Source organism: Mus caroli, unplaced genomic scaffold (genome assembly GCF_978045245.1).
Source record: "Mus caroli unplaced genomic scaffold, Mus_caroli_1 scaffold_1, whole genome shotgun sequence".
Lineage (NCBI taxonomy): Eukaryota > Metazoa > Chordata > Mammalia > Rodentia > Muridae > Mus > Mus caroli.
The window spans coordinates 170,853,126-170,877,938 of record NW_028227256.1 but is presented as its reverse complement, the minus strand read 5'-3'; the positions used below and the strand labels follow the sequence as shown (position 1 = coordinate 170,877,938).

Below are 24,813 nucleotides of genomic sequence, written 5' to 3'. Positions count from 1 at the left end.
TGAACTATAGCATTTGTGAAGAAACAGTGAAGTAACAAAAGGGAACAGGTGTCACACAAACTATGAGATAATATTTGCAGGAAAAATAATGTTGCTAATTGTCAAGGGGTACAGAGGCAGAATTTTAGAGGTGACTATAAATAGCTGGCCTGCTTAATGGTTTTTAGTTTATTGAGCCATGTTTTATTCATTTTTCTGAGTATGCACTATGTTGATAATTTTTAAAGTCTTTTTTATTAATTAATTTTTTTACATCCTAAATGCTGCTCTCCCTCCTGGTCTCTCCCTCACAGAGTCCCTCTCCCTCTCCCTCTCCCTTCTCCTCTGAGAAGGTGGAGCCCCTCCCTGGGTATCCCCACCCTGGTACATCAAGTCTCTGCCAGATTAGGCACATCCTCTCCCTCTGAGGCCAGCAATGAAGAGTAAACTACCTGTCTACAACATATGTGCCAGGAGCCTCCTTCCAGTCTGTGTATGTTCTTTGGTAGGTGCCTCAGACTCTGAGAGCTCCCTGGGATCCAGGTTTGTTGACTCTCTTGGTCCCTGTGGGATTCTCATCTACTTCAGGGACTTAAACCCTTCCCCCAACTCTTCCATAAGTATCTCAGACCTTCCCCTGATGTTAGGCTATGAGTATCTATATCTGTTTCAATCTGCTCCTTGGTAGAATGTCCAAGGCTTGCTATAGTATGAGAGCTGGGTTCTGATGGTGGCATATTGTATTGGCGTCAGTTGATTATATTCTTGCAAGTACATAATGAAAGGCAAATGACTTTCATCATGTACTTGCCTCTCATGTTGATTGGGTTGAGTGTCCTGCATTGTAACAGGACTCCCAGAAGGCAGATAGAGCCATGTTTCTCAGGTTTGAGCAGGTTTCCTGTGTGTGTGTTGGGTTAGATCTGGCCTCTTGGGAGGCAGGCAGAGCTATGGAATGTGGTAACTTGCATGTGTTGCTCCATGACTCTGATTTTTAAAATCTTTTCAAAGTGAAAGTGAAGATGAGGAGAAAGGAAACAGGTGTTTTTGTAGAGAATATAGTAAAACATATGTACCCATCCCAGTTCTCAGACTTTGTCTGTCCTAGCTCGCTAGGATTTGTTGCCACTGATATCTAAGTTTCATAAACTAACTGCAGGAACTCTTTCTTCCCGAGTGTTTTCTGCCTGGTCCCAGGGCACACCCAGAAGATTTTTCACGAGAAACACTGACCACAACAAAAATCAGACACAAGTCACCTTAACCAACATAGAAACTTGGATGATTTATGTCCTCTTTGAATCCACTGGACAGCAACTCCTGCTGACCTACATAAACAAGGTAGGATGTGAGCTACGAACACTTCTGAACAGACCCCACTTTCAAACATTGGACTAGGTGGGCACTTACACGTTATGGGAGTAACCAATGACTTTTTAATGGATTTAAGGCCTGCTCCATGAGATAGAACCCATACCTGATACTGATTATAAGGCCAAGAGCATAAGGTTGTACAGTTCATGGCTCCTAAGGGGATGGTTAGTATTATTATTCTTCCAAAGGAACATAGCAATAAAATGATTCCTGATGACATATTGCCATATCCATAGTTCAGTAAGTCAGTAAGACTAGACAAAATGGCACAGCCCTAATGACGAAGTTATTTACAATTGGTAGCTACTAAGAGAGGGAAAAATCAGTTTTCTTCAATGGAGTTACACTGAGTATATGAACCAGGGTAGGACCCAAATTCAGGAGTAATTGGCCAACATTTAGGGGTTGTGTGTTTATGTGCTTTTTTTTTTGTAAGGTTGGTTTTAGTTTTGTTTTTCTTTTTTTTTCAATAATTCATTTTGTATATTCAGTTTACATCCCAATCACAGGCCCCTTCTCTCCTCTCTTCCCAGTCCCACTCCTGCAAATCCCTCCCCCTTTGTGCACTACCCCATCCTAGGATATCAAGTCCCATCAAGACAAGGCACATCCTTTCCTGCAGAGACCCAACCAGGCAGTCCATATAGGGGAAGAATATCCAATGGAAGGCAACAGAGTCAGAAACAGCCCATGCTCCAGTTGTTAGGAGACCACATAAACACCAAGCTACACATTGGCCACAAATGTGTAGGAGACCTAGGTCCAGCCCATGTTCTTTGGTTTGTAGTTCAGTTCCTCTGAGCCCCCTGGACTCAGATTAGTTAACACTGTAGGTCTTCTTGTGGTGTCCCTGATATCTCTGGCTAGTTTAATTCTATCCCCAACTCTTCCACAAGACTCCCTGAGCTCCACCTGATATTTGGTTGTGGGTCTTTGCATCTGTTTGTATCCACTGGTGGATGAAACCTCTCAAGAGACAGTTATTCTAGGCTCCTGTCTTCAAGCATAACAGAGTATCATTAATAGTGTTGGAGGTCAACTCTCTCACATAGGGTGGGTCTCAAGCTGGGGCAGTCATTGGTCAGCTGTTCCCTAAGTCACTGCTCCATCTTTATTCCTATACATCTTGTAGACAGGACAAATTTTGGATTGAAGGTTTTGTGAGTGGGTTGATGTCTCCCTTCCTCCACTGGAACTCTTGTCTGGCTACAGGAGGTGGCCACTTCAGTCTCTATATCCCCCTCTGGTAGGAATCTAAGCTAGGGTTACCCCCATAGACTCTCCAAAGCCTCCCCCATCCCAGGCCTCCAGCTAGTCCCAGAGATGCCCGCCCAATTTCCATTCTCATTCTTTTAAGAGAATGAGAATGGGGGAGTCTGGGACAGGTTGTGGGAGGGGAAATAATATGACACAAATATTTCTATGAAAACTTTTTAAAAATAACAATGACATAAAAATGAAAGTGTACATGTCTCTCCCTTGGTATAAGGGACATGATGTCAGTGGAAGATGAGAGTCAGTGATCTTCCAGTGTACTGACTTGTTAATAAACACTTCCACTACCACACTGACCCTTGAATCATTGAATGCTACCATTGTTGGTAAAATTAACCTTTGCCATGTTACAATAGTCATATACTGTGTATGAATTCAATAAACCAGGATGCCTTTGAAGTAAAAGTCTGATATAAAATAATGTAGAATTTAAATTATTTCAAAAATAGAAATTGAGAAGTAAAGAACAATATTTTAAAAACTTTATTATAAAATGGATAAATTATTGAAATATATAAGTACATAATTTATTAACTTTAAGTTATTTTAAATAAATAATTTGAAGAAGAGTAACATGAAGCTTGACATTTCCCCCAAAGTATTGTTTTTATATTTGGTTGGTTTGTTTGATCCTTCTGCCTCTGCCTCCTAAGTACTTGGATTTCAGGCAAGTATCACTATGTCTGGCTTTAGAATATTATTATTTTATTCATTAAATTTATAAACCCATGTTACTTATAGCCAAAGGCTTGGTACTCTTTGAATTGGAAGCTTTGGAACTAGACCTAGCTCAAGGATGGAGCCAAACTGCTTTGTGTATAGAATCTTTCACATGTGCACATAGCTGTACTCTCCAAGAGAATATTGCAAATTGCAGTCATATGGCACACAGTCACCTTTCAACCAATAATAGACATCATATACAATGGCATAAACCATACAGTTTTGTATGTACAACATGCTACTGTGTTCATATAGATATGCTCTGTATTTGCATAATGATGAAATTGCTTGTGGATGTATTCTCAGAATAGACCCTCATCGTTAAGCAAGACTGTATTAATTCAAGTATATTTAAACACTAAGCACATCAAGTTTCTAAATCTGATAAATATCAAGTTTAGAAACAAACCCAGAAAGACCTGTTTGTTGTTGTTGAGGCTGCTGGTGCAGTTAGTGTGGATGTCGTAGCAAGACAGTGAAGAGGTTCATATGCAAGTACCTTTATGTCAAAGATTGTCTCATAGTCTGTTTTCACAAATAGCATGTTAATACTGTGTGATGGCCTGGGGGGAGGGGTTTCAAGACACTTAAACTACGTCTTTAAAGTGGGTGTTATCACAGAGGTAAGAAGGTAAAACTGCACCAGTTACAGAGAGCACAGGTGTGGGCTCTCTACAATCCTGTGACAGGAGAAAACTCAAACTGAGAAGAGGACTAAACGAGTAAGGTGAGATTCGTTCATCTTTTCCAGGCTGCAGTAAGAGGGTGGAGCTAGATGGAGCCCATCACAGTGAAAGGCACATTATATTGGCTGTTTGACTGAGTGGAACACACCCATTGAAGTGAACAAGGTAGCATGTGTCACTTTGGACAAAAACACTAGAATATGAAGTCTGCATGGTGATGGGGGGGGGGAGTTACATATGTATTTACTAAGTATCCAGATTTCCCAGAAATTCCTTTCTCCAACTTTGATTAAAAGATTTTGTAATGGATTAGCAATTTTGTTCACTGTAGTTTAAAGCTATGAAGTAATGGTACGATAGTCAGCAGAACAGTCATCAAATGTCTGAAGATGAATTTTCCAGAAGCTGATGCATCCCCAGATTGTACTTTCAGGATGATCACATGGGTTCCCCAGGTAACTAAGAACCCTGGAGTGAGGTTCTCAGTGAGTCCATCCCCTTCAGGAAGCATCCTTGCTAAGGAACTGCATCTTTGTGATTTTACATGTTCTAGGGACATGCTGCCTCCAGAGGTTTGTCTAATCCATGGTGTCTCCTCTCTATGGTGATGACAAAGAGCTATCTCAGGTCCATCTGTGACATGGTGTAGGGTTTCTGCCATGACTGGTTCACATTTCAGCTTGTCTCTCTCAACCCAGATTCCTTCACTCCAGCAAAGGTGTGGATGCTGCATCCAAGCCTCTGTCCTGGTGTCTGTTTCCTGGGGTCAGGAATTTGCAGCAGCAGTTTACAATTCCGCTTCTAGAAGAGGTGGCATTTGTGAAGAACACATTTTTTAGCCTCAAATTATTCTAGTACAGGTAGAAGAGATCTCTTCTTTCAGTTTTAAAATATATTTTATTCCAAATGCTGAGTTATATCTACCATGACAAGATTTTCACGATAATAATTTAATACAATCTCCTTTAAAAACCTGGTTTAAAAATAAACCTCTGGGATTTTCTGTCTGAATTTTCTGATATTTCAGATTCTTTGCCCCCTGACCTCACAACATTGCAGAGAGATTTTGCCCACTGTCTGTGCTGTATTGAACAGCAACGAAACTGACAGTACACCCATGCCTTTTCAGTTTTAAAAGTGAAAGATCGTGGGTGCTGCAGGTGGTATGAGCAGGTAAACTTGATAGCGATTCAGAGCATATTAGTAGAGTCCAGCTTTCAGTGGGAATGCTGTGGCACTTGATGGAGCACAAGATAGGGACATGACTTGGTAAGTAACTGTCTGGACCTGGGCAGGTGATGCAAGGCAGGAAGACAGACTCTGAGGTCATCCATAGGCCTGCGCTGTCTCTGTGCTTCTACCCTCCACAACAGGAAAATGAATCTCCAGGTTTAGAGAGGTGCTCCTGCACTCTCATTTCCTGTTTAAAAGAGAATACAAGCCCTTTGTGCTGGCAGTTTTTATGTCAACTTGACACTAACTAGAGTCCTTTTGGAAGAGGGAACTTCAATTGAGAAAATGCCCCTACCAGCTTGACCTATGGGCATAAGAGGTATATTTTCTTGAGTGAGAGGATGCAACTCACTGTGGGTGGTAGCGCCCCTGGACAGATCATCCTAGGTGCTATAAGAAGACAGACGAAGGAAGCCATGAGAAGCAAGCCAATCAGCAGCACCCCTCCATGGCCTCTGCATCACGTCTTGCCTCCATGCCCCACTTAGAATCCTTTCCTCCCCTTACTTCCTTCAATAATGCACTGTGATGAGGAGATATACGGTGAAATAAACCCTTGATCCCAAATTGATTTTGATCATAGTGTTTTATCACAGCAATAGAAATCCTAACTGAGAAAACCTTCCTGGGACTTAATTCTCAGTCTCTGAGAACTTTTGTCTGAGTCTCTCTGCCAACGGTGGCCCAAGCTAGAAAATGCTGATTTGTTTCCCTCTTCTGACTATTGGGAATTCTTAGCATTTGTGGTTATCTATTTTAGGATGTTAGGTTTGTTTTATTGTCTGGCCTGGGCCTATTTGATACAGATCAGAGGTGACCAAGGAGGCTTATTGGGTAAGTGAGGGGTGAATTTCTCTACTTGTCTGTAGAATCTAGGCAATATTAACATAAATAGAAATATTTCCTATATACCAAAACAAAACCACACACGTTTAGAAACTATATCATTTGGAGATCAATTGAGTAAAACTTTATTTTGTAGAAACCTTGTTTTCTACATAACTTCCTGAATAAAATGTGGATGGTAATAGAGTAAAGAAATAAACAGAAATGGCAGGCACAAATCTAAAAGAGACCAGGAGTTTATATAGGACAATCAACACATCAAAGTGGTGACAGACCTGAGTGCCCAGTGGTGGCGCATGAGGAGAAATCCACTATGGTGCTGGGTGGGAAATGACTTCTGACCATCTCCACCTGGATGATCAGTACATTGAGAATGAGAGGCGATGTGTGAGATTAAGGAGACTCTAGAAACCACCTTGTCCAATCCCCTCTCATACAGAAACAAAGGCTTGCAAGTGGCCTGGCCTGGTCTAGCACCCAGTGAGAAGCCCCTTGGACTCCCATCCCTCTCCTCTGTTCTATCCATGGCCTTCCCAAGCTTGAATGGGGAAGGAGGGAGGCAAACACGAACAGCAACATTTAAGGATTCTAGATGTCCCTTCAGATGTTTCCTAAGCTGATCGCACCTAGTATTCCTTCCCATATCAAGCACCTCTCAGTTCCTAACTCTGAGGATTTGGCATCACCACTAAGTCTTCAATAAAGCAGGAACTTCCTGTTTACCCCAGAGAAGGAGGAACATCCTGTTTACCTCAGTACCAGAGACGCTGACACTGTAGGGGCTTCTGTGGAACAATGTGTCTCAGTTGTGTGTGGTGGCAGCACTGTGATCTGAAGGCTTTATCCTGAAGTAAATCTTGGACAGGTAGTAGAGAAAGTTTCCCATAAAAGCACCCAAGAGTTTCCTTTGGGGACTTTCCCCTGCCTATATTTCAATAGAAATCTCTTCTGCATTCATCACACCTATTTCCATGACTCTACATGACTGGAAAGTTGTCATCCTTACCATAGACAATGAGGGGGGAAATGAGGAGTAGAAGGCAGTTCACATCATATACCAGTCTTCAAAACAGAAAAAGTTGACAATATGACTCTGTTTCCCCTCTTGTTTGCACTTTTTTGCTAAGTAGGAATTCCAGGTCTAGTCAGTGTTTGTTAGTTACCCTCATACATTTCCCAACACTGTCAGTAGGTGCAGAGTCTGGGCAAACTTGAAGCCCTCTGCTCTTACATGTTGGTTGTCATAAACCAGTGTTCAGCACTGACAGCATGCCCCTGTCCCTTAGACATTTCCTTAAGCCCCAGCTCACTGTCTGCATGGGCACGGAGCAGGAGCTGAGTTAGACACAATGCATAGGCTCATTCTAATTTTAGAAATGAAACACTTGTCTTACAGATAGGTAAGTAGATTTTTCCCAAATCACAAACCCAGAAAGTAAAAGAATCAAGATTTGGATTCATATCTTCTACTGTGTGATTTAGTCATAATAATGGATATCTTTGCTGGCAAGAAACATAATCCCATTCATACTGTGAGGTAGACCTGGGCCTTCATTGAATATTTTGGTAACATAAAATGAGAGATAATGTACAAATCAAACCAACTATTTTCGTTGCCTAATAACTTATTTGATTCTAAACTACAGAGTTTATTTACTGGATTTCTTAAAAAACAAACAAACAAACAAACGAACAAAAAAAAAAAACCTTTGGTTGAGTCACACTGTGAAGATATAAGTTGCAGTTATAAGTTTGGGTGACACAAGAGCAGTGAATTCATCACATGAGAATCCCAGTCTGAAATTCTTCTCCGTGCCTTGAAACTTTTATCAAGAATCAATATCTCATAGTAATGGATGGGAGAACACAATATGTTACCAACGTTCCTCCATGTCTTCTGTGCTGCCTACTGTTTATAACAACAACAAAAAAGACATTTGAATTCATACCCTCATGGTCTTTCTTCTAGAAGAAACTGAACAAAGGAATAAACCCAGGATCTCTAAAAGTACTGTGCCACATGGTTTCATGCTTACTTTATTCAAATTGTGATTCTCTTTTACAAATACAACAATAGGAATTGGCTCATTCTTTACCTTATTAAACCAGTGTTTACTGAGCACTTGCTATTACATGTTGCTTAACCAGCTGCAGTTGGTTTAATGAAGCATGTATGCAAATCCTGGGGCACAGACTTTTCAGTGGATAATGCCAGTGGCCTTTGACAGTTGAGAAGCTATTGACAACACTGTGAAAAATTACTGTTAAGAATTGTCTCTTTGCCAACAACATTAGCTCCTTTATGTACCTAGGTTAGGAGTTAGGTTTCAACCTTGTTGCCTTTTCCAGGTTTCCGAATCTCCAAGACTGATTTGAACTGTTCTTGGGTTGAGAGCAATAACCCTGTGTCCACAGCAAACAAAATCATCACCAACAATGGAAAAATTCACTGTAGTCAACCATATTTGCTTTTGTGAGTTAGAATGGAGTGTAGATGCAACAAGTATACAATTCAGATCAGAAATTGGAAAATGGGGCTCAAGAGGGACCCAGGCATGATTGTCCATCATTAGTATGATGGGGTATCCAAGAACAGACAGAGAACACCCAATATACTGAGTTCCACAGTCTATTCTCTCTAGAGCACTATAGAAGGATAAGTGGTTCCCAATGACCCCTGTCTTAAAGTTCCTCTAGCCAGCCTAAGTCATGGAAAACATGATGCTGTTCCCTGACTATTTGAATGTAGAAAGGACACAGAGTGGAGCAGAGATAATTAAACAGCATTTTACTCTCAAATTAGCAAATACTGGCAGAGCTTAACTCTGAGATTTAGCGTCTTGCTTTTTTTTTAATAGATAATTATGAGCATGCCAAGATAAAACGAAATTTCTTCCTTCAAAGGCAAACATTTCAAAGGTTCCCCTCTTACATGATGTTTGGGAAGAGCAAATATTCTTGTGGGTCATAAGGGCAGGCCACCTGCCTGTTCTCAGCAGACTCACTCACATCTTTTGGGACTTGCCCTCACAGCTTGCTGACGGGTTGATTTTCCTCTTCTACCATCCTCGGCTAATACGGATTCTTCAATCTCTTTATATCCTTGCTTCCTTTGGCTTTCCAAACTCCTTTCAGTTCGATAAATATAAATACTATTCTTCAGAGCAATAGATGAATTTGAGATCGAAATAAGGACTGGATCCTTTTGTGTCTGGACAGAACTTGACAGTTTAGAAAGCCATTTGACAAAAATATCCCATTATTTGTTGCAAAATTCCATTTTGTGCATAGACATTACCATCAGCACTTGGCAAATAAGGGCTCTGCTGTTGAGATATGGACTGGGTCTCCTTGTTGTAAGTCTATTAGTCTTTGAGACAATCACAACTTATTGAAGTTAGTTGTTGTACTAACTTCATACACTGACTCATATGTGTGCTTTCCCTTCCCCAGTAAAGACTATGTATTTCATTATCAACTCACCATTTATTACAGTAATTCTTAGTTTCTCAGAGTAAATGTACACCCAATGAATACTGCCTGAGCAGTCATAGGTGCCACTGTTATCAAGTGTAGCATTTTTAATGAAGATGTTGGGACCATCATCATAGTACTTGAGAGCAAGTACTTGAGAGCATCCTTGTAGTAGATCACCTGGTGTGCATCCAGTTCTTCCTGCCATGGCTCCTAAAGAAGAAGGGCCCTTTTTCCAGCACCACATCAGCAGAGGCCTGAAGAACCAGCCAGCCTGAAAGACATTCATTACTTTGTAGTGGTTTATTTAACATTGGATGGAAAAAAACAAAGAAACATTGCATGGAGAAAGGGACAGACCGATGCACAGACTGATAAAAGGGGTCATCCAGAGATGATCACTAACCCGTTTCTTGGCTCATAAGATCCATGAAAGAATAAAGACAAAAATAATATGAATAACCTCACTTCTATACATTTGAATCCTTTCTCCCCCTGAAAAGTCAGTCAGGAGCTATAAAGTCTCTGAGACCTTTCTCTTCTAACTCCCCTCCTCTCTGCCCAATCTGAGCACACATAGAGAAGGCTTGCAAAGCAGAATTCCCTTTAGATCAGGGTCGAGTTAAGCAAAAGTAGATAAACATACAGATAGACTATGGAGTTTCAGCTTAGGGGATTTATTTTGTACACTCTTTCTTCACAGAGTCTTCTCAACTCTGTTGTTAATTGTAGTTGGCCAAAAAAAAAAAGTTTCTTTAAAATATATGCATCAATTTGAACTATATGTTTAATTTCTACTTATTGTCCTCTTTTCTATATAAATCTATGTATCAAGTAGTCAGGGCTGCATCTGCCCCTAATACCTACCACAGTTTTTATAGTAGGCAGATATTCAATGAATAATTGTCAGCAATGACTCAGCAAGATGTAAAAATTATTTCCTGAACTGGAGAGATGGCTCAGTGGTTAAGAGCACTGGCTGCTCTTCCAGAGGTCCTGAGTTCAATTCCCAGCTCACACACAGCCACATGGTGGCTCACAACCATCTGTAATGAGATCTGATTTCCTCTTCTGGTATGTCTGAAGACAGCTACAGTGTACTCATATACATAAAATAAATAAATCTTTTTTAAAATCATGCTCTATGGCTAATGCCATTTTTAAGAATTGTAAAATAATCATAAATGGAGAATTTTGAGTTAGAATATATCTAACTTGTACAAGTATATTGTTTTTAAGAAAAGCCTTTTAAGGGACCCTCTCAAATATACTTAGGATGAAATAAATAACTATCTTTTATGGTTTAGTTTATCTTTGAAATCGGCTTACAGAATTTAAAACACCTTCCACTCAAGAGAAAATATAATGTGCAACTTATCCATTCAAAAGATAATTTGTTTATTCAACATTTATTGACACTTAAATATGCTGTATTAAGTTTTGAGTAACAGTAAAGGAAATTGGGAATGAACAGAGGTATCTTTCATGCCTTGAATGGTGGCACTCACACTGTCCAAATGTGAATTTGTCACCTAGTTGGTGCCATTGTAGATCCATTTAGTAGAGTAGTTCTGAAGGGAATTATTCCCACTTCATGTAAAAGTCACTTTCTTGTTGGTAAGTATTCTAATCCATTCAAGGACACTACAGATTTCTGAGTGACTTTAAAAAAGTTAAATTGTGACGATAAAGACATTTTATTGCTGTTGTTGTAATTATTATTATTATTATTATTATTATTATTATTATTATTATTATATCTTTTTTACTGACAAGTCGTTATTCCCTCCAAGTCCACCCTCCAACAGTTCCTCATTCCATTCCTCCTCTTCCATCTCTAAGACGATGCCCCCTACTCCCACCCCACCAGACCTGTCCCCTCCCTGGGGCCCCAAGTCTCTCTAGGGTTAGGTGCGTCTTCTCTCACTGAGGCTAGACCAGACAGTCCTCTGCTATATATGTGTTGAAGGCCTCATATCAGCTTGTGCATGCTGCCTGAAGACAAAGAAATTTTAAATCATTGAAAATGATCATGTCAAAAGTACAAGCATGTCAATCGTCATGTTTATACATGTATGTACATGTTTTTACAATGGCCCATTTACTCTGGCAGCAGGACAAGACTTTTGCCCTGATGTCTAGAAAAAAAACAATAAAGGATGAAGTGTACCATGTTGTCACCTCAGGGAGCAACCAAGCTAAACCCAAAGGTTACCCACAAACACAGAGGTTTGGAAACAAGCAAACTAATTTATAATGTGATAGGATAACCTCCTCTAATTCAGTTTAAGCATCTAGAAATAAAAATTGCAATCTCTTTGTAGATAGAGATAGTATTAGTCACACTCAGTCATTGCTTCCTATAATGGTTGGTATATAATGTTTATTAAATAATTATTAAACAGCTAAATGTAGGAGTAATAAGTGAATGTCAACATCTTGGCTTCATTAAAATATGTCAGGGACAACTGTCAATCACTTCAAACTACAGCAAGGATCGGTACACTTTATTATAGTGTGCAGGAATAAGTTGTAATAATTAAAATAAAAGTATATAATAGACTTGATAAAAATATAAGCTCTACATGGTCTAAATTACTATAGCTCTTTAATTGTGAATAGATAGAATGAAGAATGTTTGAAATTTTAGATGGTCACAAGAAAAACCAAGAGGGTGTCAGCCTTGGATGGCTTCTGGGAGCAAGGAGACATGGTGAAAATTTAAGTGGGCACTAAAGAAATGGCTACATGGTGAAGATAAGGGGTGATATAGTCATGGCGCTATCTTCAGACATTGGGGACTTAAGATAGAATCCAGTCTTTGTCAGCTGTGTAACCTCCACTAGTGATGTAATCTGAGTAACTGAAGTCTCAGTTATAGCATAGCAATAAAGAAAGTCAGAGCAGTTGAGGGAGCCATCTTGTGCCCTGGCTCCCTCAGAGACCAGTCTACACAGGTGAGAGTGTGGACTGCAGAAGCTACATAGCTTCTGGGACAGACCCCTGTTTGGGCTCCAGACATTCTGGCACCTTCCCCACCAGAGGAGATCTGTCTGCCTGATAGGGCTCTGACTGCTGGAACAGGTGAGGGAGCCATCTTGTGACCCAGGTCCCCTGGAGACCAGTCTGTGCAGGTCAGCTCACAGACTGTGGAGGCAATACATCTTCTGGGACAGGCCCTCTTTCAGGCCTTCATCTTCAGCCAGGAGGCATGTCTGAATGCCAGAGCTCTGTGTACCTTCCCTGCATGAGGAGAGCTTCCCTGCACAGAATACTCTGACCACTGAGACTCAGGAGAGAGCTGGACTCCCAGGAGTGCTGACAGAGGCTAACAGAATCACAGGAGGAACAAGCTCCAAGCAGAGACAACTATAAAACTAACGCCAGAGATTACCAGCTGGCGAAAGGCAAACATAAGAATCTTACTAACAGAAACCAAGACCACTAACCATCACCAGAACCCAGCACTCCCACCTCAGCCAGTCCTGGATACCCCAACACATCTGAAAAGCAAGACTCAGATATAAAATCATATCTCATGATGCTAATAGAGGACTTTAAAAATGGGTATTAATAACTGACCTAAAGAAATACAGAACACTGCTAAAGAGGTAGAAGTTCTTAAAGAATTACAGGAAAACACAGCCAAACAGGTGATGGAATTTAACAAAACCATCCAAGATCAAAAAAGAGAAGTAGAAACAATAAAGAAAACCCAAAGTGAGACAACTCTGGAGATAGAAACCCTAAGAAAGAAATCAGAAACCATAGATGCGAGCATCAGCAATAGAATACAAGAGATGGAAGAGAGAATCTCAGGTGCAGGAGATTCCATAGAGAACATCGGCGCAACAATCAAAGAAAATACAAAATGCAAAAAGATCCTAACTCAAAAAATCCAGGAAATCCAGAACACAATGAGAAAACCAAACCTACGAATAATAGGAGTAGATGAGAATGAAGATTTTCAACTTAAAGGGCCAGCAAATATCATCAACTTAATTATAGAAGAAAACTTCCCAAATCTAAAGAAAGAGATGCCCATGAACATACAAGAAGCCTACAGAACTCCAAAGAGACTGGACCAGAAAAGAAATTCCTCCTGACATATAATAATCAGAACAACAAATGCACTAAATAAAGATAGAATATTAAAAGCAGTAAGGGAAAAAGGTCAAGTAGTGGATAAAGGCAGACCTATCAGAATTACACCAGACTTCTCACCAGAGACTATGAAAGCCAGAAGATTCTGGATAGATGTTATATAGACCCTAAGAGAACACAAATGCCAGCCCAGGCTACTATACCCAGCAAAACTCTCAATTACCATAGATGGAGAAACCAAAGTATTCCATGATAAAACCAAATTCAAACAATATCTTTCCACAAATCCAGCCCTTCAAAGGATAATAAAGGGAAACCACCAACACAAAGACGTACACTACCCTAGAAAAAGCAAGAAAGTAATCCTTCAACAAACCTAAAAGACAGCTGCAAGAACAGAATCCCCACTTTAACAACACAAATAACAGAAAGCAACATTTACTTTTCTTTAATTTCTCTTAACATCAATGGACTCAATTCCCCAAAAAACGACATAGACTAATAGACTGGTTACACAAACAGGAACCAACATTTTGTTGCTTACAGGAAACCCACCTCAGGGAAAAGGACAGACACTACCTCAGAGTGAAAGGCTGGAAAACAATTTTCCAATTAAATAGTCTGAAGAAACAAGCTGGAGTAGCCATTCTTATATCGAATAAAATTGACTTCCAACCCAAAGTTATCAAAAAAGACAAGGAGGGGCACTTCATACTCATCAAAGGTAAAATATAACAAGATGAACTCTCAATTCTGAATATCTATGCTCCAAATGCAAGGGCAGCCACATTCATTAAAGAAACTTTAGTAAAGCTCAAAGCACACATTGCATCTCACACAATAATAATGGGAGACTTCACACACCACTCTCACCAATGGACAAATCCTGGAAACAGAAAGTAAACAGAGACACATGGACACTAGCAGAAGTTATGAAACAAATGGATTTAATAGACATCCACAGAACATTTTATCCTAAAATGAAAGCATATGCCTTCTTCTCAGCACCACATGGTACCTTCTCCAAATTTTACCATATAATTGGACACAAAACAGGCCTCTACAGACACAAAAATATTGAAATTATCCCATGTGTCCTATCTGATCACCATGGACTAAGGCTGATCTTCAATAACTGCATAAATAATAGAAAGCCAACATTCACGTGGAAACTGAATAACACTCTACTCAATGACTCCTTGGTCAAGAATGTAATAAAGAAAGAAATTAAAGACTTTTTAGAGTTTAATAAAAATAAAGCCACAACATACCCAAACTTATGGGACACAATGTAGGCAGTCCTAAGAGGAAAACTCATAGCCCTGAGTGCCTCCAAAAAGAAACTAGAGAAAGCATACACTAGCATCCTGACAGCACACCGAGAAGCTCGAGAACTAAAGGAAGCAAATTCACCCAAGAGGAGTAGACAGCAGGAAATAATCATACTCAGGGCTGAAATCAACAAAGTAGAAACAAAAAGAACTATTCAAAGAATCAACCAAACCAGGAGCTGGTTCTTTGAGAAAATCAACAAGATAGATAAACCCTTAGCCAGACTAACTAGAGGGCACAGGGACAGATCCTAATTTTAAAAATCAGAAATGAAAAAGGAGGCAGAAAAACAGAACCTGAGGAAATCCAAACCATCATCAAATCCTACTACAAAAGGCTATACTAAAAAAAAAAAAAAAAACCTAGAAAACCTGGATGAAATGGACAAATTCTTAGACAGATACCAAGTACGAAAGTTAAATCAGGATCAGATTACCGATCTAAACAATCTCATTTGCCATAAAGAAATAGAAGCAGTCATCATTAGTCTCCCAACCAAAAAAAAAAGCTCCGACCCAGGGATTAGTGCAGAGTTCTATCAGACCTTCAAAGAAGACCTAATTCCAACTTTCCTCAAACTATTCCACAAAATAGAAGCAGAATGTACTCTACCCAATTCATTCTATGAAGCCACAATTACTCTGATACCTAAACCACAAAAAGATCCAACAAAGAAAGAGAACTTCAGACCAATTTCCATTTTGAATATCGATGCAAAAATACTCAATAACATCCTCACAAACCAAATCCAAGAACACATCAAAACAGTCATCCATCATGACCAAGTAGGTTTCATTCCAGGGATGCAGGGATGGTTTAATATACTGAAATCCATAAACATAATCCATTATATAAACAAACTCAAAGACAAAAACCACATGATCATCTCCTTAGACGCAGAGAAAACATTTGACAAAATCCAACACCCCTTCATAATAAAAGTCTTGGAAAGATCAGGAATTCAAGGCCCATACATAAACATAATAAAAGCAATCTACAGCAAACCAGTAGCCAACATCAACGACGGAATCCCATTAAAATCAGGTACTAGAGAAGGCTGCCCACTTTCTCCTTACCTATTCAACATTGTACTTGAAGTCCTAGCCAGAGCAATTTGACAACAAAAGGAGATCAAGGGGATACAAATTGGAAATGAAGAATTCAAAATATCACTATTTGCAGATGATATGATAGTATATATAAAAGACCCTAAAAATTCCACCAAAGAACTCCTAAACCCAATTAAACAGCTTCAGTTCATTAGATGGATATAAAATTAACTCAAAAAAAAATAATGGCCTTTCTCTACACAAAGGATAAACGGGCTGAGAAAGAAATTAGGGAAACAACACCCTTCACAATAGTCACAGATAATATAAAATACCTTGGTATGACTCTAACTAAGCAAGTGAAAGATCAGTATGATAAGAACTTCAAGTCTCTGAAGAAAAAAAAATGAAGAAGATCTCAGAAGATGGAAAGATCTCCCATGCTCATGGATTGGCAGGATTAATATAGTCAAAATGGCTATACTGCCAAAGCAATCTACAGATTCAATGCAATCCCCATCAAAATTCCAACTCAATTCTTCACTGAGTTAGAAGAGGCAATTTGCAAATTCGTCTGGAATAATAAAAAACCTGGGATAGCTAAAACTATTCTCAACAATAAAAGAAACTCTGGTGGAATCACCATGCCTGACCTTAAGCTGTACTACAGAGCAATTGTGATTTTAAAAAAAACTGCATGATACTGGTACAGCAACAGACAGGTAGATCAATGGAATAGAATTGAAGACCCAGAAATGAACCCACTCACCTATGATCACTTGATATCTGACAAGGGAGCTAAAACCATCCAGTGGAAAAAAGGACAGCATTTTCAACAAATGGTGCTGGCACAATTCTTCATGTAGAAGAATGCAAATTGATCCATTCTTATCTCTTTGTACTAAGGTCAAGTCTAAGTTGATCAAGGAACTCCACATAAAACCAGAGACACTAGAACTTATAGAGGAGAAAGTGGGGAATAGCCTCGAAGACATGGGCACTAGGGGAAAAATTCCTAAACAGAACAGCAATGGCTTTTGCTGCAAGATCAAGAATTGACAAATGGGACCTCATAAAATTGCAAAGCTTCTGTAAGGCAAAAGACACTGTCAATAAGACTGAAAGGCCACCAACAGATTGGGAAAGGATTTTTACCAATCCTAAATCTGATAGGTGACTAATATCCAATATATAAAAAAGAGCTAAACCGGGCGTGGTGGCGCACGCCTTTAATCCCAGCACTCGGGAGGCAGAGGCAGGCGGATTTCTGAGTTCGAGGCCAGCCTGGTCTACAAAGTGAGTTCCAGGACAGCCAGGGCTATACAGAGAAACCCTGTCTCGAAAAACCAAAAAAAAAAAAAAAAAGAGCTAAAGAAGCTGGACTCCAGAAATTCAAATAACCCCATTAAAAATGGGTTACAGAGCTAAACAAAGAATTCTCAACTGAGGAATACAGAATGGCTGAGAAACACCTGAAAAAATGTTCAACATCCTTAATCATCAGGGAAATGCAAATCAAAACAACCCTGAGATTCCACCTCACACCAGTCAGAATGGCTAAGATGAAAAATTCAGGTGACAGCAGATGCTGGCGAGGATGTGGAGAAAGAGGAACACTCCTCCATTGCTGGTGGGATTGCAAGCTTGGAGCTTCCACTCTGGAAGTCAGTCTGGTGGTTCCTCAGAAAATTGGACATAGTACTACCAGAGGAGCCCACAATACCTCTCCTGGGCATATATCCAGAAGATGTTCCAACCGGTAAGAAGATCACATGCTCCACTATGTTCATAGCAGCCTTATTTATAATAGCCAGAAGCTGGAAAGAACCCTGATGCCCCTCAAGAGAGGAATGGATACAGAAAATGTGGTACATTTGCACAATGGAGTACTACTCAGCTATTAAAAAGAATGAATTTATGAAATTCCTAGGCAAATGGATGGACCTGGAGGGCATCATCCTGAGTGAGGTAACCCAATCACAAAAGAAGCCACTTGATATGCACTCACTGATAAGTGGATATTAACCCAGAAACTTAGAATACCCAAGATACAATTTACAAAACACAAGAAAACAAGAAGGAAGACCAACGTGTGGATACTTTATTCATCTTTAGAGTAGGGAACAAAATACCCATGAAAGGAGTTACAAAGTTTGGAGCTAAGATGAAAGGATGGATTATCCAGAGACTACCCGGGGATCTATCCCATAATCAGCCACCAAACCCAGCCACTATTGCATATGCCAGCAAGATTTTGCTGAAGGGACCCTGTAATAGCTGTCTTGTATGAAGCTATGCCAGTGCCTGGCAAATGCAGAAGTGAATGCTCACAGTCATCTATAGGATGGAACACAGGGCCCCCAATGGAGGAGCTAAAGAAAGTACCCAAGGAGCTGAAGGGGCCGGCAACCCTATAGGTGGAACAACAATATGAACTAACCAGTCCCCCCAGAGCTCGTGTCTCTAGCTTCATATGTAGCAGAAGATGGCCTAGTCGGTCATCAATGGGAAGAGAGGCCCTTAGGTCTTGCAAATTTTATATGCCCCAGTACAGGGGAACGCCAGGGCCAAGAAGTGGGAGTGGGTGGGTAGGGGAGCAGGGGTATAGGGGTATATGGAACTTTCAGGATAGCATTTGAAATGTAAATAAATAAAATATCTAATAAAATAAGATTTAAAAAAAAAAAAGAAAGTCATGTGGGAGTTGGATGGGTAGCTGTGAAAGGCCTAGAAGGGAGGCTGGGACAGGTTAGCATAAGACATAGCTATTGAGTTAAGCAAAAGAAGAGATGGCTTGAAAGAGGGATATTGTATATAGGAAACTTTTGAAGAAGGGAGAAGAAGGAATAAATAAGATACAGCAGGGAAGCTGGCTGTCCATAGTGGGGATGATTCACAGCCGTAAAGAACAAACACAGTGGGTACAGTCACACAAATGAAGAACAATGCTCAGACCCACTGGAGAAAGAACGACCAAGGACTCACTTGTTAGCATGAAGCCCAGAACTGCAAAATTAATAAAGTTTAGCATCTGTCCCCAGTGTTCCCAGTCACCAGAGCACTGAAATCAGTGTGGGAAAGAAATCCACATATGTGGAGCTTTGGTGGTCAATGTGGAGCAGGAGCTGCGCTCTTTCCTCTCTTCTCTTATGTTGGTACTTGTCTTGTACTCTAATAGATGCCAGAGGATTGAAAAGATCTAAGCTATTTGCCTGGTTTCCCACTGAGGTGGTGCTCAGCCCACTTTCCTCTGCTCTTCTTGCCTACAGAGTGTCTGGGAAACATACTTCATTTTGCATATGTGCTATAAAATCACCAAAAACAAAAAACAAAACAAAACAAAAAAAATCAATGTCCCACCTTGATGCTCTCTAAATGCATTTTGGTCTCTCGGAGCAGAGAATAACATGAACCTGTACTTACACGTGAGCAGCAGTGATAGGCACAGCTGGGCAGACCTTCCAGTTGCCATTGCCCCTGCACCTTCAGGTGCTAACTTCATCAAAGAGCTATGGCTTTGAAAATACGCTTTAGAAGGGTGAACAGAATACTCATAAGAGGAAATTTGGAGACAACGTGTGGAGCAGAGACTGAAGAAAAGGACATCCAGAGACTGCCTCACCTGGGGATCCATCCCATATACAGTCACCAAACCCGGACATTATTGTGGAAGCTGGGAAATGCTTGCTGATAGGAGCCTGAAATGGCTTTCTCTTGAGAGGCTGTGCCAGAGCTTGACAAATATAGAGGAGGAATCTCTCAGCCAGCCATTGGACTGAGCTCAGAGGTCCCTGATGGAGGAGTTTGAGAAGGGACTGAAGGAGCTGAGGGGGTTTGTAGCCCCATGGAGGGAGCAACAGTGTCAACATGCCAGACCCCCCGGAGCTCCCAGGGACTGAACCGCCAACCAAAGAATACACAAGGAGGGACCCATGGTTCCTGTCGCATATGTGGCAGAGGATGGCCTTGTTGGACATCACAGTGGGAGGAGAGGCCCTCGGGCCTGAGGGTGTTCAATGTCCCAGTGTAGGGGAATGCCAGGGCAGGAGGATGGGAGTGAGTGGGTAGCAGAGCACCCTCATAGAGGCAGGGTGAGGGGAGATAGGATAGGTGTTTCCGACCTGGAAAGGGGAAAACATTTGAAATGTAAATAAAGAAAATATCCAAAAGAACAATAATAAGCCAAGAAAGACGGAAAGAAAGAAAGAAAGAAAGAAAGAAAGAAAGAAAGAAAGAAAGAAAGAAAGAAAGAAAGAAAGAAAGAAAGAGAAAGAAAGAAAGGAAGGAAGGAAGGAAGGAAGGAAGGAAGGAAGGAAGGAAGGAAGGAAGGAAGGAAGGAAGGAAGGAAGGAAGGAAGGAAGGAAGAAAATAGGCTTGAAACCACAAAAGAGAAGGAAATGTCTTCTGCATCGTATCTGGTTATTTTATCAGCTATGCCTGGCCTTGTCTTTCTCCAGAGATAATAATAGGGTTGTGCCAAGTTGGACAATTTTATAGTCACCCATTTTCTCCCATTGTACCTTCAGCTGACACCTAGAATCTGGTGGGCAAGAACTGTGGATCAACCAGAGCCGCAGAGACTCCTTAAGATACCATTCAGTGCACAAGTATTTGGTTTGAGACTTAGAAACACAGGGTATAAAGGACGGTAGAAAGAAACACATACATACTGAAACTCTTGATAAGTGCCAGGTACCGTGCTAAATATAGCTGACACTGTACACACAAGAAAATCTTATGAATTAGATATTACTGTCTAATTTAATTGGATTTTATTACAATCTATATTTCATTGATAGAAAAATAGATCTTGGGAAAGTAATCTGTATTATCGCGCCACCTATTAAATGGCTCATTTGAGCTTTAAACATTTAAAAATATAACCCTGAAGTCAAGTTCTTGGTCACTATGATGCTCTAAGAACATCCCATAGCATGGAGAACAATCGGTGACATGCTTTGAGGTTCTTCTCAGTTACCAGCCCACTCCTACTTAGTCTGTCACTCTCCCCGTGATTCACGGTGATCCAGGATTTGATTGGTCCTTGGCAGATAATTTCAGAGGCTCTTCCTCCACTGGGTTCTGATATAGCTCATGGTACGGGAAGGTAGATATGAACCTTCATTTATGGAACCAGAAAATCTTCATTTTTAATGCTTCCCACCTTTGGTCAACACTTCATTTTTATAATCATCAAACATGAACATTTCTCCTTTAAAGGCACACCAGTCCTCTATTTGATCACAGCTGCTCTAACTAATTCACTGAATATTTTATTTTCATTATAGGGTTTAATAAGAAAACTAATATTTAAAATTCACGGCACGGCATCTAGCATGGGAAAGATATTTAATACATTCTTCCTTTTATTAGTTTTATTTGTTAGATAATTTTAATATAAATACTAATATGAGCTGGGTTGCAGCCTGTGTAAGATCAATGGCTGGTGTCTCGTGGCAGTGCACTTTGAGTAATCTCAGTCCTCTCAAAGTCCTAGGAAAGAGCAGGATCAGGAAGGGTGGGGAGAGGAAGCAAGAAGGAATGGAGAAGTGTCTTGGTTTGAGCTGCTGGGGGGGGGGGGTAATGTTTGAATTCCTTGATCCTGGAAAAGACAGAGATCGATTATACCTTGCGCATTGTTGAGAGTTTATTGAGGGATTTGAGTATTCTTCTTTCCTAGGAAAGAGGTCCTACAATAAAATTGCCTGAAATGCTGTCACATTGCTGTGGCTCGAACAGCTTCTACACAGGCTTTTCTGAAGTCTCTCCACATTGTCCAAACAGCTCCTACTTATGTGGGATCAAGAGCGCACTCCCTGAGAGGTTCATGCCTGCTCTGAAGAAGATAGGTTTGCTAGAGAGATCATTTTTATTTGTTTCACCATCTAAGGTTTACACTTAAGTGCACAACACTGAGATGAAGACGGTTATGTTAGAAACAGCAACAGAAAAAAAAAAGTTAACAGTTTCAACCAAAGTTTAACAAAGCTTAAAAACAAGCTATATTGCTGTCAATCTTTAAATAAATAAGTAAATAAATAATAGTAAACAAGTTACATCATGACCACCAGAAAGAATAAACCATACTCTAATTACTAAAGAATGTTGCTAAGCAAAGAAAAAGAATTCAGAAGACATAGATAAGCACCAAATTAATAAGAGTTTCAATTACCCATCTTGATACAGTTCACATACAATACATTCTTTTTTTTTTATTTTTAATATTTTTATTACATATTTTCCTCAATTACATTTCCAATGCTATCCCAAAAGTCCCCCATAGCGCCCCCCACTTCCCTACCCACCCATTCCCATTATTTTGGCCCTGGCATTCCCCTATATTGGGGCATATAAAGTTTGCAAGTCCAATGGGCCTCTCTTTCCATTGATGGCCGACTAGGCCATCTTTCGATACATATGCAGCTAGAGACAAGAGCTCCGGGGTTCTGGTTAGTACATCATGTTGTTCCAACTATAGGGTTGCAGATCCCTTTAGCTCCTTGGGTACTTTCTCTAGCTTCTCCATTGGGAGCCCTGTGATACATCCAATAGCTGACTGTGAACATCCACTCCTGTGTTTGCTAAGCCCCGGCATCGTCTCACAAGAGACAGCTATATTTGGGTCCTTTCAGCAAAATCTTGCTAGTGTATGCAATGGTGTCAGCGTTTAGAAGCTGCTTATGGGATGGATCCCTGGATACGGCAGTCTCTAAATGGTCCATCCTTTCATCACAGCTACGAACTTTGTCTCTGTAACTCCTTCCCTGGGTGTTTGTTCCCAATTCTAAGAAGGTGCACAGTGTCCACACTTTGGTCTTCATTCTTCTTGAGTTTCATGCGTTTAGCAAATTGTATCTTATATCTTGGGTATCCTAAGTTTTGGGCTAATATCCACTTATCAGTGAATACATATTGTGTGAGTTCTTTTGTGATTGTGTTACTTCACTCAAGATGATGTCCTCCAGGTCCATCCATTTGGCTAGGAATTTCATAAATTCATTCTTTTTAATAGCTGAGTAGTACTCCATTGTGTAAATGTACCATAATTTCTGTATCCATTCCTCTGTTGAGGGACATCTGGGTTCTTTCCAGCTTCTGGCTATTATAAATAGGGCTGCTATGAACATAGTGGAGCATGTGTCCTTTTTACCGGTTGGGACATCTTCTGGATATATGCCCAGGAGAGGTATTGCTGGATCCTCCGGTAGTACTATGTCCAATTTTCTGAGGAACCGCCAGACTGATTTCCAGAGTGGTTGTACAAGCTTGCAATCCCACCAACAATGGAGGACTGTTCCTCTTTCTCCACATCCTCGCCAGCATCTGCTGTCACCTGAATTTTTGATCTTAGCCATTCTGACTGGTGTGAGGTGGAATCTCAGGGTTGTTTTGATTTGCATTTCCCTGATGATTAAGGATGTTGAACATTTTTTCAGGTGTTTCTCTGCCATTCGGTATTCCTCAGGTGAGAATTCTTTGTTCAGTTCTGAGCCCCATTTTTTAATGGGGTTATTTGACTTTCTGGAGTCCACCTTCTTGAGTTCTTTATATATATTGGATATTAGTCCCTTATCTGATTTAGGATAGGTGAAGATCCTTTCCCAATCTGTTGGTGGTTTTTTTGTCTTATTGATGGTGTCTTTAGCCTTGCAGAAGCTTTGTAGTTTCATGAGGTCCCACTTGTCAATTCTCGATCTTACATCACAAGCCATTACTGTTCTATTCAGGAATTTTTTCCCTGTGCCCATATCTTCAAGGCTTTTCCCCACTTTCTCCTCTATAAGTTTCAGTGTCTCTGGTTTTATGTGAAGTTCCTTGATCCACTTAGACTTGACCTTAGTACAAGGAGATAGGAATGGATCGATTCGCATTCTTCTACATGTTAACAACCAGTTGTGCCAGCACCATTTGTTGAAAATGCTGTCTTTCTTCCACTGGATGTTTTTAGCTCCCTTGTCGAAGATCAAGTGACCGTAGGTGTGTGGGTTCATTTCTGGGTCTTCAATTCTATTCCATTGGTCTATTTGTCTGTCACTATACCAGTACCATGCAGTTTTTATCACAATTGTAGTAGAACTTTAGGTCCGGCATGGTGATTCCACCAGAGGTTCTTTTATCCTTGAGAAGAGTTTTTGCTATCCTAGGTTTTTTGTTATTCCAGATGAATTTGCAGATTGCACTTTCTAATTCGTTGAAGAATTGAGTTGGAATTTTGATGGGGATTGCATTGAATCTGTAGATTGCTTTTGGCAAGATAGCCATTTTTACAATGTTGATCCTGCCAATCCATGAGCATGGGAGATCTTTCCATCTTCTGAGATCTTCTAGAATTTCTTTCTTCAGAGACTTGAAGTTTTTATTATACAGATCTTTCACTTCCTTAGTTAGAGTCACGCCAAGATATTTTATATTATTTGTGACTATTGAGAAGGGTGTTGTTTCCCTAATTTCTTTCTCAGCCTGTTTATTCTTTGTGTAGAGAAAGGCCATTGATTTGTTTGAGTTAATTTTATATCCAGCTACTTCACCGAAGCTGTTTATCAGGCTTAGGAGTTCTCTGGTGGAATTTTTAGGGTCACTTATATATACTATCATATCATCTGCAAAGAGTGATATTTTGACTTCATCTTTTCCAATTTGTATCCCTTTGATCTCCTTTTGTTGTCGAATTGCTCTGGCTAGGACTTCAAGTACAATGTTGAATAGGTATGGAGAAAGTGGACAGCCTTGTCTAGTCC

The 24,813-nt window shown here is 40.2% G+C and overlaps 1 pseudogene; it reads right to left on the bottom strand.

Annotated features, from left to right (window-relative positions):
• Positions 1-8,436: 8,436 nt before the first annotated feature.
• Positions 8,437-9,904, bottom strand: LOC110296454 (high affinity immunoglobulin epsilon receptor subunit alpha pseudogene; annotated as a pseudogene).
• Between the last annotated feature and the right edge of the window lie 14,909 nt (positions 9,905-24,813).